The sequence below is a fragment of the Notamacropus eugenii genome, chromosome 1 (genome assembly GCF_028372415.1).
Source record: "Notamacropus eugenii isolate mMacEug1 chromosome 1, mMacEug1.pri_v2, whole genome shotgun sequence".
NCBI classification, from domain to species: Eukaryota; Metazoa; Chordata; class Mammalia; order Diprotodontia; family Macropodidae; genus Notamacropus; species Notamacropus eugenii.
Window position 1 is genome coordinate 386333250 of NC_092872.1, and position 13975 is coordinate 386347224.

The 13975-nt window shown below is 41.4% G+C and overlaps 1 protein-coding gene across 3 annotated transcripts in view; it reads left to right on the forward strand.

The window, feature by feature from the left end:
* Nucleotides 1-13975, forward strand: part of CYFIP2 (cytoplasmic FMR1 interacting protein 2) — a 133693-nt gene that overhangs the window by 82066 nt on the left and 37652 nt on the right. The gene's annotated exons all lie outside the window — the stretch shown is intronic.

Here is a 13975-nt window from a genome sequence, read left to right on the forward strand (position 1 = left end):
ATAGCTCTACTAAGTTGGAGGATGTTTTCTGAATCATGGAGCAGCTATAATCAATTTTGTTTAATGGAATACTATCCTTTAACCCTCATGAAAGAATGGGTCTTCGGAATTTTTGAAGTAAACATAAGCTAAGGTGTGTGTAAGATTCAGGGTTGGGAGGGAAGTCATTACCCACTTCCAGGGTTGGTGGAAGAAACCAAGGAATTTTAAGTTAAAGTGAAGACATTATTTAAAGTAAAGTGTGAGTAAGAATTCAGCAGGGTGGAGATAGACAGAGAAGTGCATTGGAGATATTGGAACAGCATGAGCAAAGGCATGAAGGTAGCTGAATTCAAGGCATGTAGAGGAGAAAGTGAGTAGTCTGGTCCGGCTGAAGCACACGTTACCTGGAGGAGGATAATGCAAGATAAGGTTGGAAATATAATATGGGGATTGTGGAAGGTCTAAAACACCAGGCCCAAGAGGATGAGCTTTGTTTAGTATATGGTGAGGAGTCATGAAGGAATTTTGAGCAAGGCAACGAAATATCAGTTCTGTGCCAAAAGAAAGATTAGTCTGGCTGGGTACATTGGATGTCTTTGGGGAGTGAGAAAGAACAGGAGTGGTAATATTGGTTAGGAGACTATTGAAATAGTAAAAGAGAGTGGTAAGGAGGGTCCATTTTATATAGTGTCTGTGGGAATAGAGGGGAGGGGTTGGGAATTGAGACACTACAGAGGTAGCATTGGTAAGACTTCAGTCACTAATTAAATGTGAGAGCTGGGGGAGGGGAAAGAGAAGAGAAGGAAAAATACACAGTTAAAGGGATGGAAGGATTGAAATTATCTCAGCTTGTTGGTTTAGTCTGGTCCAGATTCTAAGAATAGAGCAGTATAGGGCTCTGGGAGGGCCTGCCTAAGGGAGATGTGGCCAATATTAGCTTGGGAGAGACTTAGGGTCTTTGGCATAAATGGGGGATGGGCAATGCTGGGAACTGACACCCCCCAAGAGGCTGGGTCAACAATGAGTAGGCCCAAACCACCCTTTATCATATATGCCTTTTGCTTTTCTCCGTGTCTCCCTCTCTGCTTCATATCTCCCTCTTTCCTCTTCTCCTTTTCCTTCCTTCCCCATCTCTGCACCCTTCCCCTTTTCCTCAGCTTCTTTGCCTGGGCTATGGGATCGAGTGGTCCTCATGGGCATTGGACAGTGTCATTTAGCTCTCCAGGCTACGTAGGAGGGAGCTTCCCCCTGGCCGAGATCTTTGAGTAACGATAATTCTCCCGTTCCTTTCTCATGAACATCTTTGAATGATTTTAAAAGGGAACATTTTTAAAAGGATGAGGAGGGAGGAAGAGACAGAAACATAGGAAGCTTCAGGCTTAGTCATGGAGCTCCCAGATAGCAATTCACATTCAATTTATGCAGCAGCTTCTTTCCTGTGTGATAGCTCCCCTTTTCCTAGTCATTAGGCTTTAAATGCGTCATTCCTTATAACATGGGAGAGGGCTTTGTGCTACACAGCTCCTGTCTCACAACATGGTGCACCCACAAAAGCCAGCTTTATAGCTCAAAGCAGCCAGCCTTTCACAGTGGGGCATGTCTGAAGAGAGAACTGCTGTGCTCTGCCTCGATACCCTGGCAAAACTCAGGGCTGATGATGGGCAGAGGCAGCTGACTACCAAGAGAGTTCACCAAGTCAAGTAAAATCCCAAAGCAACAAAGATGTTGTAAGCAGCAGCGTAGACACAGCTGAAGGGAAGCCGTGTTTGCTTCCCTTCTGCTGACTTGTAGACTAAGCTGGAAGGAACCTTGGCAGCCTTCTACTCCAACCCCCTCATTTTATAAGTTAGGAAACAGACCCAGAGAGGTTTAGTGACTTTCCTCTGTACATGCCACCTATACTTCCTGAACTCCTCCTGTAAATTCTTGCTGTAACAGTAGGATGGAGCCATACTCAGCATACGTACATCTCCCTCCATGCACATGCACTGTTTCTTATCACTATAAGATGGTAAAAATTAGACAATCCATTGTGAACTTGAGTTCAGCAAGGGGCTGTTATTTTGCTGTTTCCCCATCATCACCTCCTTATTGCCTGTATCTCTTAAGGGAACTGAACTACTGGAAACTCGATGACAGTGAAATGATTTTCCAGGTCTTGCTTTTCGTCCAAGCTCATGACACTCAGGCTTGGAAGTATCATTTCCATTTGGCTAAGCATCTCTTCCCTGAGGAACAGGTTCTAAAGGGATTCATTAAGGGCTTTCAGGACCTGTCTCTGAGAGGCTGATACAGGACTGCATCTTAGAACTCTTGTTCATTCCCTCCCTCCCCTCCCACACAGCCACATATTCCCTCTGTCCCAACTGGACTGGGAGTGGAGGACTCAATTTATTTACATAGACTATTCGGTGGAAGAGACTTTAGAGAAGATCTAGTTTTGCTCTGCCATTGTCTAAGTTGAGGAAACTGAGACCCACAGCAGTAAAGTGATTTGAAATGGATACATAGATCCACAGTGAAAGACTTGAGGACTGTTAACTGCAGTCCTGTGATTTTCCCATTACACAGTCTTGCCTCAAATCCATGCTGTTCATTACTTTAGATACATAGGTGTACCTCATGGCAGACTGGGAAAGGAGATTTTTGTGACAGTTACCCCATCATCTTGAATAAAAAAGAGCTTCTTTTCTCTTCATTCTGACCCAGGACCATGGTATATTGGCTCACTTGACAGTTCCCTAACAAAACCTCTTCCAGTTCCCTAATAAATAATATATGATTTACATAAGTATATTTCATATAAATATATTTTTATTTATTCCCTGCCTCTCCTGCCTGCCTCCTTTAATTCAGACTCACTCTCCCTTTCTCCTTCATCCTCATTCCATTGTACTCCTACCTAAGTCCTTTTTGTCTTCCTCTCTGGTTTTGTTCTTAAAGGCCATGACTTTGTAGATTCACTCCCTTGTTCCCTCCTCCGTTCCAAATAATGACAGAGGTTTCTTCAGACAGAGCCTGAGAAAGAAAGGTTGTGTATCTTACCTTACAAGTTCTTCCCTGGAGAACTATTCAGCCAGAGCCCAACTCTCCGTGATAGAGCAGACAGCAAGCAGAATTAATGACGCTTTTCCTTCTCTTCCCTCACAGTTAGGGTTCTCCCTGATGTCTCTTTTGCTGCTGACTGAGAAAGCTCATTGCCACCCCTACCCCTCTCCAAGCTTTGAATTATACATTTCTTCAGCGTCAGCATCCTTCACCATGGCAACCAGTGGGACCTGTATGCACATTGTTTTCAGGGAGCCAGTCAGTGGTCTGTCTCCTGAAAGCCTGCAGCCCTGGGAGGGGGACATTTCTCCTTTCTGTTTGGACAAAGAGTTAAAAAAAAACACTTGGGAAGAATCAAATTTCATGCTTGTCTTGGTTTTATCTCTTTTTTTACTCCTATTCCTTTCTTTTTCTTTGCTCACTTCAACCATGATTGAAGATTTAAGAGATCTCATTTTAGGTTTCTGTGGCAAAAATTACCTTCCCTCCTTACCCCTACTCCTCTGAGTTAATCTACCACCTTCTCTCCTCCTCCACCAGACTCTTTACCTCTGTAATATCACTTCTATTTCTTACTTTTCAATCTGTTATTATGCATTAGTTATGCAAGCTTGGGCTTGGTTTAGCTATTTAACCATTCGGACATGGTATCAGTTTCCTCACTTGTAAAATGAGAGAATTAGAGCCAGGGGTGAGGGACCTGCAGCTTCAAGGCCCCATGTGGTCCTCTAGGTCCTCCAGTGTGGCCCTTTGAACATTCACAGAAAGTTCTCTGAAGTTTGGATTGAGTCAAAGGGCCACACTGGAGGATCTAGAGGGCCACAGGTTTTCCACACCTGGGTTAGATTATTTGATCTCCAAAGTTCTTGAGTTCAGTGATTCTGGGATTATTTCAGTGATTCCATGTTCTCTTTCTCCAGAGCAGCATGTTCTGGCTGAGAGATCCTAGCTCCTCTCATCCCTGTCCTCCATATGTCCAATATGAGCCAACCAAAGCCCTGTTTGGGGCATATAAGATTTACTCCAATAAAAGTGGAAATATAGGTGTATTATGCAGAGAGACACAAACTAATGATGTGGTTTCTAAAAAGCACTGTACTCAAAGTCAGAAGACCGACTATGGTAGACTTTCAGCTCCAACACTTACTGGTTAGTGACCCTGGGCAAGTCACTTACTTCATCTGAGTCTCAGTTTTCCAAGCTCAAAGTGGGGATAGTGCTCTTTTCACAGCCTACTCCTTAGAGCCATTGCTTGGAAAGTGCTTTGTAAATCATAGAGAGTTACAGACACGTAACTATTATTAAATGTGTCAGCTTTTCCATTTCCTAGTCTCTGATTTCTGTTACCCAAACAAGTCAACTTCAGAGAGCAGAGACTAGAATACATTGTAGATAATTCCCAAGATTCTTTGACAGTTTTGTTTGTTTGATTTTTTTGTCTCTTAAAATTTCCATATCTCAAAAATGATCACTTACTAAAAGGTCAGAGCACGAGTGGTCCTATGAGATTGGCTAGTCCAGCCTCCTCATGTTACAAATGAGGAAATTAAGTCCCAGAGAATCTCCAGCTCCCAGTGATACTATTAAAATGGTTGTTGGAGATAAGAAAGTTCTGCTACACTAGCCAGAGGGAGTCAGAGGCCTGTGCCCTGGAGAAAACGGTTTCTCTGAATGATATTCTCCTGGTGACTCTAATTTTTCATGACTATTAGAGGCTATCCCATAATTTACAAGTGGGATTTTATTTTAATTAAGAGAGAAATCCAAGGTTTGTAGGAAGCATGCAAAAGACCTCCTCCCAAACATTAAAACATCTAAAATCCAGTCTCCCCACAGAGTATAACATTGGTCTTTCCATGGAAGGAAGTCCACAGGTGGCTTCTAGTCTGTTTGTATTAAGAGGATTATTTAGGAGCAGAGGAAGAAGGAGGGAAAGCCTGTGTTAATAATAAATCCAAAAAGTGCTCAGATGGATCTCATCATTCTCTTCTTTGGAGCCAAGAGTTAAGTTCAGTTTTCTTCATCAGCATTTTCTCATCTGGATTTTAACTATTCAGTTCTCAAGAATAATATACTATCATAGCTAGAAGAAGCTTTAAGAGATTAACTAATAACTCTTTATGTTACTGATGAGGAAACTGAGACCTGTATATAAAAATTACTTGCCCAAGGTCATTCAGCTGGTAAGAGGAGGGATGAAATTAGAACCCAGGTCTCTAAACTCTTAAGCTAATACTTTTTCTACATTGCCAGATTGACTTTGATGTCTTTCAAAACCAAGAGCAGCTGTACAGTTCTGCCTAGAGGAGTAGGGAGATGTCTTGGAGGTGTCTACTTCATCCTACAGGGTCCTGTTTTCAGTCATGAAAAATCCTCAGCATGGTCATTTCACTGCATTAAGCTCTGATGCTTCTTTTCCATTTTCATAATTAGCAATAGTCAGAAAAAGTCACCCTAGCTCTGCATTAGAATCAATTCCACCTTTATATGACAGGGAAGGAGCTATGGAGTGGCATCTGTCTGTCCCACAATCAGTATCCAGCCACAGTGAGGTCAGGGATTAAAAGAGGAAAAGATGTTTTGTTGTTGCTCAATAATGTCCGACTCTTTATGACCCTATTTGGGTTTCCTTGGCAAAGATATTGGAATGGTTTGCCATTTCCATCTCCAGTTCATTTTAGAGATGTGGAAACTGAGGCAGACAGGGTTAAGTGATTTGCCCAGGGTCACACAGCTAGTAAGTGTCTGAGGCCAAATTTGAACTCAGGAAGATGTCTTTCTGACTACAGGCCTGATACTCTATCCACTATACACCCTAGCTGCCCAATAAAAGAGGCAGAAAATGAAATAACACAGAGCTACTTACTAGCCAGGCAAGGGTTTAATGCGCAGTGGTCTCATTGAGCAGGACAGGTTTCTCCAGCGCACATAAATCCCTGCTTTCTTGGATAAATAACAGGACAAAATTTCATGGTGCAGCAGGGAGAAGAGTCCCAGGGAGTAACTGTTACCAAAGTAGAGCATATAAGTGAGAATAGAGAAGCAATTTGGCAGAGGACATAGTAGGCCAACCTTGGAGCCAGGAAGATCTGGGTTCAAGTCCTGTTTATACTTGCTTTGTGATGGTGAGGTCGCTTAACCCACCAATGCCCACACAACTGCATAAGTTGGTGACAAGTATCTGTGAAGGGAGTTTCCAATGCTGGGAGTTCCCTACACATTAAAATCACTGATCCCAACTTCCCACTTCCAAAATAAAGGTGCCACAGAGAGCGTCCAATTAACCAGACATTTTTTTTAAAACAACTGATACAGCACTTAAAATTTCCAAAGCAATTTATGTACATTAATTCATTTTAGGCCTCACAGAGCCCTATGAGGTAAAGTTTCCAGGTTTTCCATTTTATTCCTATTTTATGAAAGAGGAAACCAAGGCTCAGAGCAGTTAAGTGCATTGCCCAGGGTCACATAGTTAATAAACATCATTGATAGGATTTGGACCCAGGTCTTCATGACACTAAGTTTAGGACTCTTTCTGCTGTACTACACTGCCTTTTGAACACCGAATTGTACATAGTAGATGGAGATCTCAAAAAAAATTAATACTTTCTCTTAAGAGCATCCGTGTACCATAAATTTCTTCAAAAATCTTCATTGTCATTTAAAATGGCAAGGTTAAAAGAAGGCTATGCAGTACAATATATTTGGCCTCAGCTTTATTAGTACAGTTATCCCTTCCATATCCTAAGGGTCAGGAGTGCAGCACCCCAGTGATATGGAAAATCCTTGTAAAACTTGTGGCCCTCCCTTCATATCGAAGAACTCTGAATGTTTTCCTCTTTCTTACAGGATCTTATTGTAAAATTCGGGTTCAGTGTTTGGTCATAGACTCTGCATTGTCTGCTGGTTTTCATGTGTCATGCATGGCTTGTGTAAAACTCCCCAAAAGATCCTATTTAAATTCTTATACCTGCCCACGATATCTCGAAACCATGATGGGGAAAGGCATGGTGTGGAAGAGATAACTGCCCTCCATCCCAAAAGCATACTGTACCCATAAGAGCAGTCATGCGTAAAGAGGTATCTTTTAATATAGGGAACTTAGTAACTGCTCTACTGTGATCACTGGGCAGCTAGGTGGCACCATAGTGCACAAAGTGCCAGGCTTAGAATTAGGCTCATTTCTCTGAGTTCAAATTCGGCCTCAGACTTAATTAAATAGCTCTGTGACTCTGGGAAAGTCACTTAACCCTGTTTGCCTCAGTTTCTTCATCTGTAAAATGATCTGGAGAAGGAAAAGACAAACCACTCTGGTACCTCTGCCCAGAAAATGCTGAGTGGGATCACAGAGAATCAGACACAACTAAATGACTCCTGAATGGTCAACATTTCTATGATCACCAAAACCAAAATGTGGTGTAGTACTCAACCATAGGGATAAGGACTGGACCTGTGATTTCAGTGGTATAAGTAAGTTCTGGGTAATGAAATTCTGTCTATCAATGCAGGTCAGCACTTTAATCTGCAGTCTGCAGTCTTAGAAAAGATGACTTACCCAGGGTCCCAAAGCCAGTATGTGTGAGAAGCAGGACTTAACTCAGGTTTCACATCAGCTTTCTCTCTCTACTTACTCCACATGGCCTCTGAGCCATGGCACGATAGCTACCATCAGTTCATTTCACCTGGACCATCTAGTGGTTAGAACACCGAGTCTTAGAATAGATTCAAATGAGTAACAAAAATATAAAACTCTGGCTGCTTCTCTGTCTACTTTGATTTTGCCTTCTCTAAAATGAAGAGATGAATTATGAGGATCTTTATTAAGAGCCCTTCCTTGTCTAACATTCTGTTTTCTGAGGTTGTTTCCAAATCTGACATAATAGGATTCTGTACTTTACCAGGCTTTTCAATTTTCTCTTCCACCCCAAGAGTGACTACTTCTCATTTAGTCATTCACTTTCAAATACTTTGGCTTTTCAAAGTGATTTAGAATGTTACAATCCACATACTCCACCTGAATGGAAGAGCTAGTTCATTTGTCCAAGTGTGATTATATGCAAATACCTACAAGGAAGAAGTAGAGAAACTATAAGACTTGCAAAGAAAGAGAGGAAATCAGAAGCATCCAGAAGAAAAAAGTATGCAGTACTTAGAAGATTTGTGAGAGGCAGCAGTTATGATTCCAGATTTCAGGGATGCAAAGTGTTTACCAGACAGTTTACAAAGGAATTAAGCGTTTTAAGCCTGTCCTCCTACACACACTGAAAGGAAACAGAATGTTAAATCTGAAAGCAATCTTAGAACATAGAATGTCAAAGCTATAAGGGACCTTAGAACACAGTGTTTGAGCAAGAAAAAAGTTGAATTTCAAAACTGGAAAGCACTTCAGAATCTGAACTATTGAAACTAGGAAAGAATTTAGAGCTAATGGAAAGCAACAATTGGAAGGGGCCCTAGAATGTGGAATGTCAGAACTGGAAAGGACTTACAAACATAGACAGTATTATCTGATTTCCATAAAAGTCGAAGTGGAAATATGAAACTGCCTGGTACTATCCACCATGATCTACAAGAATATTAGTTCATAAGAAAGTAGAAATCTCAGCTTTGGAATATACATTGTACAAACCTGTCCATGGGGCCACTTGGGTAATACGGAGTTACACTGAGAGTGGCAGATAGCCTGTTCTGTGATGAAATACCGAGCAGGTCCAAGTGATGACAAATAGTTGCGTTGTTCATCTAACAAACTGGATTCCCTCAGATGACAAACAACTGAGACTCAATGGGGCCAAACAATGATATGAAAATGATAAGTACATGATTAGCAATTCCAACATTGTTAACTTCGTTCCAGCTTTAGAATGAGAATATGAATTATCTTATGGTCAGCAGACAGTCCCAAGAAATGCAGATAGCCTGACTCACAACATTCAATTGCAGATACTGTTTGGGTTTTGTTTTGTGCTACTTTAAACATCCTTTTTCTCCCTTCATTCTTAAGATACTTCTTTGCCTGAAGAAAATGCACTTGGCATCAAAACTGGTTAATATGTGGTCTTAAATTAGGGTTGCTTGTTATTTTAGACACGAAGAATCATATAATTTTAGTGCTGGAAGCCACCCTGGGGCTCATCTAGTCCAACAGATGGGGAAAATGAAATCCATAGAGGAAAGTGACTTTTATTTCATGCAGTTTGACTTTAAATGAAGCCTGCTTTAAGTGAGCCTTCCTAAAAAGACTACGTACACATTGGATTCAAGAGACGGGAATGTTCAGCCCTGTTAATTGAGTCAGCTCCAGAAGGATGTTCAAGCCTGCTAATGAACCAATCCTGCTAATTGACTCTGCTTTTTTTTTTTTTGGTGAAGTCAATTAGCAGGATCAATTTAGATGTAGTTCGTTGGTAGTATGCCCACTAGGAATATTTGTGGTGGCTTTCAAATATCTAGAATCACCATTGCGTCCCTGTTTTTCTTCACATCATCAGAATATGTCCAGCCTTCTGCCTCTCCACCCATTCCCCTATGGGGCAGTAAGGTCCAGCCTTCTATTGAGTCAGCAGGTTAGACTGAGTGCCCTTAAGGGTTGTATGTGCATGTTTCTGTTGGCATGTGTGTGTTTCTATACTTGCATGTGTTCGTGTGTGCTGGGGAATAATGAAGAGTGACTCTTGAATATTGGTGATTCTTTGAAAGGGGTTTGCTCTGCCTACAGATGACTTTGGAATTCTCTTCAGTTCAATCCTTTTTCTGAGAGGCTCGGGTCATACCTTGAAGCATAGACTTCTGGAGGACATAAAGAGAACTCAGTTCCATTCAATTTGGCAAGCATTTCTTGAGTATTGCTCTGTGTAAGGATCCATGAAAGATACAAAGAAGACAAAAGATATGGTCCCTGCCCCTCAAGGAGCTTAGTCCTATCAACATGTTCAAAGAGAGTCTTCTAGTTATTGCATGGTGTCTGCCTGTTTTTTGTTTTGTGGTTTCTGCCCTGTGGTGGTGAAGCAATTTTACAAGTCCCTTCCTTCCTGCTCTAAATCTATGATCTATCAAACCTGTCAGGTAGCTGATGAATTGCCATCCATCTTTGCATGATTTATTAACCTTTGCTAAGAAGAGCTGCCATAGGCAATAGGAAAACTTAGAAAACAAACGTCTCAGAAACAAGACTTGAGGGCAAGGCAGTGGAATTTATTCCATGAGTCAGGTTTTTGTTCACTCTAAAGTGGCTCGGAGCAGCTCGGTGGCATAGTGAATAGAGCACAGCCCTGGAGTCAGGAGGACCTGAGTTCAAATGTGACTTTCGGCATTTGACACTTACTAGCTGTGTGGCCTCGGGCAAGCCAGTTAACCCCAATTGTCTTGCCTTCCCCACTCCAAAAAAAAAAAAATGAAGTGGCTTCTCAAATGAATTCTGGAGGTGACCTTCCTGCCCACTTCCCAGGGAAATGGTGAAATGGAGGGAATGTGTCATAAGCCATAAGGCAGCTGCAGAATAGTACTGCGGAAAGTTGTACACCCTTACATTCGGTAAGCATTTTTTAAGTCTACTAGGTGCCTGGTGCTGCTATCCTAGGCACTGGGAGTGCAAAACTGAGTCCCTACCCTCAAGAAACTTACATTCCTTCATAGGCTGTATGAACCTTGAAATGCTATAAAAAAATATGAGTTGAGTTGTTAAGCATTGTTTGTCTCAATCCTGAAACGTGTAAAATAATCAAATTAGACTAAATTACTGATTACTAAATTCATTATCACTTTTAGCCCCAATTGTCTCTGATTCTTGAGTAGGTCTCAGGTACATATCACAAGAAAAAACCAAAAGGATGGAGAAAGAGATGGCTAACACTGACTTTCCTTTGGTGGTCACAGTTCAGAAAAGTGATCATTGTCTCAAATCTCGTCTCCATAGCATGTCCTAAAGAAGGAACCATACAGGAAGACCAGGGTGCACTCTTGCTGCTCTATGGGTTAGAAGAAACAGCTAACTGGCACTGAGAAAAGAGCCTAATGGACCATAAATGTTGAGCTTTTATCAAAGGCAGTATCCTCAAATACTCGCCATTACCAGATCAGCATCTCAACGTGCTCCTCTGGGCCTAGGCAAACCATTAGTGGAGCTTGTCAAAGACCATTAGCTAAAGGGGCACTCGAAGAAAAATCCCTTTTCTTAAAAGCAAACAGAAAAAATAGAGAACTCAGTCTTTGTGGGTGCAGTCTTGCAGGCACGTTGGATCTCTGCCTGCGAAGCAACATGGCACAAAGTTTAGAGAACTCGTCTCAGAATCAGAAAGATTTGGGTTCCAGGCACACCTCCCAGCTCTATGACCCTTGGCAAGATACTTGATTTTTCAGAGTCCATCAGCAGTTCTCTAAGAAGAGGTATTGAGCTGCCTTAAGGGGATTTTCCTCACTAAGATCCCTGTAGCAGCAGCCCTTAAACTTTTTGGTATCAGGACCCCTTTCCACTCATAAAAATTAGTGAGCACCCACCAAAGAGCTTTTGTTTGTTGGATGTATACCTATCAGTATGTTCCATATTTGAAATCAAAATGACTTTATAGTATTATGAAAACAGTTTTTACTTCATGGACCCCATTTTGAAAGTATCCCAGGGCCTCCAGGAGTCTCCAGACCACACTTTAAGAAAGCACTGCCTATACCAATGAAAACAAAGATCTGATACAAAGAAAAAAACACACAAAAACCTTTATACAATAATACAAAAAATTGTAATCCATACTGTCTTGTGTGCAATATTTTAGAAGTCTGAGAGACATAATTTCTGGGTAATTAATATTTTCATTAATAGTAATGAAATTTTATTAATAAAAGGGCCAGTGGTATTGGGAGTGGGCTCACAGTTTATATGCCCTTAGAAGAGTGGGTGTTCCTGAGGGTGGCAGTTGACTCTGATCGGTTAGCAAGTAATAAGAGGGAAGGAATATTCCAATGAGAGGTGGACCTGTTTTAATGAGAGGCTGGGGGAATGTCACTTTGATTCTGACATTTACATCTAAATTGCCCAGCCTTGGGCAATCACATCGAAGAATTTGTGCCCCAAGCCCAAGCCTGAGCAGAAGACAGTGGGTGTGAGTGTTTCACCTTAGATTAAATTCCTTGCAAGGTTGGATGGAGTAGCACTACCTAGATTGAGAAGAATGTTAATCCTATCTGCTATCATCTGTCCTGCTCAGGATTGAAATGAGGGGGTTAGAAAAAAGGGGATAAACCTGGATCTCCCCAAATCTTTGGTCGGTAATAATCATTTCTCAGTTGTTACCATCTATATTTGCTCTGCACATGAAAATTTAATGATGGTACTAGCCCAGCTACATAGATGGCTGAGCCGAAGTGAACATTTTCATAAAAATGCCTGAGATATGCATGATGCTAAGCTGAGCAATTATCATACTTTTGAGTCTGTAATAGGCACTCTTACTCCCGACCAAAGTGGCCTTTAGAATATTTTGTAACTACGTGTGATAATGCTTCCATTCACCCTCTATTTAGCTGAGAATGTCATCACACTGAAGTAATATTAAGAACTCATCTGCATAGCACCAAAGTGGGCTTTTGCCACATAAATGTTATGATTGCATATAGCACACCTGAAGGACCTCAAAGTACATTAGGTTTTCATATAATGAATGTATTCTGTTATCCAGAATGGTGAAGGAATGGGGGATTGCAGTTGATCAAATTTCCTGATTTTTAGAGAGCTTTCAAATATGCATTGCAGTTGTAAGATGATTAGGATTCAGTAAGATTTCCCACCAGCAGTAAAACTAAACTGAATAAAACAGAATCTCTCTTTGAGGATCCATAGGGACTCCAAAGCATAGTTACGAATGCCATTAACATTATATTGTGGAATTGTTGGGTAGTGGAGAGTTCTGGGTAACAGAGTATCAGATAACAGTTTCTGTTGATGAAAGTGTATTAGTTCGTTTCTCATAGAGACAGAGTAGCATAGTAGATAGATAGCTTTGAAGTCAAGTCCTTCCTCAGACACATTCTACCTGTGTGAACATGGACCAGTCTCTCAGCCTAGCTGCATAGACAACTAGATGGCATAGTGGAAAGAGTGCTGGGCTTAGAATCAGGAAGGCCTGAGTTCAAATCCAACCTCAGACACTATGACCTACCTAGGCAAGTCCCTTAAACTTGTGACTGCCTTGTTTTCCCAACTATGGAAAAATAGGGATAATAGAATCCATCAAGTTGTTATGAGGATCAAATAAAATAATAATTGTGAAAAACACTTAGTACAGTAGTTGGCACTTAATAAATGCTTGCATCCTCCCTCTCTCTAAACCTCTTGGTGTCCTAATCAAGAGAGGGGGCTTAAAATGACCTCACAAGGTATGTGATCAGTCAGAGTATGAGAATATAGGTTGCGTACTGTAGAGTGCTATTACCAACTGGAGAGCTAATTATTAAATTTTCAATGTGAATGCAATTACAACTGCAAATTAATGATGTAGATTAAACTTTAAAATGCACCCTGAATACATTGGAAAGCTAGTTGCCAAACATTTACCAGCACACCCTGGTTGCATACCATCTTCCGTCCCATAGCTAGTCTAAGCCTCTCTCTGAAGCAAGGATCCCCGTACTCTAACCTCTCCTCCGGGCACTTGAAACTTCCCCTTTCTGAGTCCTTCTGGCCTTCAAGGCAGTTATCTAATGGCTACCCAGAGAACTGATAGCAATTGTGTAGATGCCACTTGGAAAATGCCTGCTGTCCCCCAACACCTCCCAGGTCACCTCCTGGCTATGGTAGGTACCTTCAAAGGGTGAACTCTACTCTCCAGTACTATAACTGGTGAGTAAGAGCCCCAGGGCACCTCCTCCCTTTTAATTTTAGGTGGGACAGAATGAGTTCTGTAAGATAAGCAGCCTTAGTTGGGTTATAATTTGCATTACAAAATATTACCTT